Source organism: Penaeus monodon, chromosome 30 (assembly GCF_015228065.2).
Source record: "Penaeus monodon isolate SGIC_2016 chromosome 30, NSTDA_Pmon_1, whole genome shotgun sequence".
Classification (NCBI taxonomy): domain Eukaryota; kingdom Metazoa; phylum Arthropoda; class Malacostraca; order Decapoda; family Penaeidae; genus Penaeus; species Penaeus monodon.
This window is the reverse complement of record NC_051415.1, coordinates 33462549-33463367: the sequence shown is the minus strand read 5'-3', so window position 1 is coordinate 33463367 and position 819 is coordinate 33462549.

Here is an 819-nt window from a genome sequence, read left to right as displayed (position 1 = left end):
GCGTGGAACATTTTCACTGAGGTTCTTATGCGTTGTGTTTTATCATCTTTTAATTTATTCAGTAATATTATTTTCCAAAATTACTTCTTTCTTATTTTGAAAAGATCTCTTCTTTACATACTATGCTATTCTTAAACCTTAAACCATCTGTAGATATAAAAGCAGAAGTGATAATGACTATAAGGTTTTCATTGACATGAGATCATTTATCTACGTGTTTTATATTTTTTTCGATAAATGTGTCAATAGTTATTAAGTTGGAATTCAGAGGGGTAAATAAGTTTTTTCTTTTTCTTGTTTTGCATAATTTCCGAATGTTTATTTTTTTTTTATATAATAAATAAATCAATAACTGAAGAGACAAAATTCTTTCAATATTTTGATTTACAAACACCTATCGCAAATACTTTATCAAATGCTGTGAATGTTGAAATATCGCTCTTTCGAAAGACTCCCAAACTTTACAATATACATCAAGTCCAAGTGAATAGATTAGTCATTTCATTTCTCTCAGAATATCTTTTATTGAAGTGAAAGGCAAGTAGCCATTTTGTTGGAAGAAAACTTTTTTTTTTATAAGCGCCCAATCCTTGTGGGAGTTGCCAGGGGTCGGCGGCGCGCTCGTACATTTGTCGCTGGATAAAAGGTTTCACTCATGTTCTAAGGTTTCTTTTTCTTGTCGGGAGATTTGTTTGTGAGGTATGTCGTCTGTGCTTAGGGTATTGTTCTGGTTTTTTTTGCGGTTTGTTTCGGTGTTTGTGAAGTTTACTTTGGAAAGGGTAGTGAGCGATGGTAGTATTTTTTTTATGGCGGGAAACA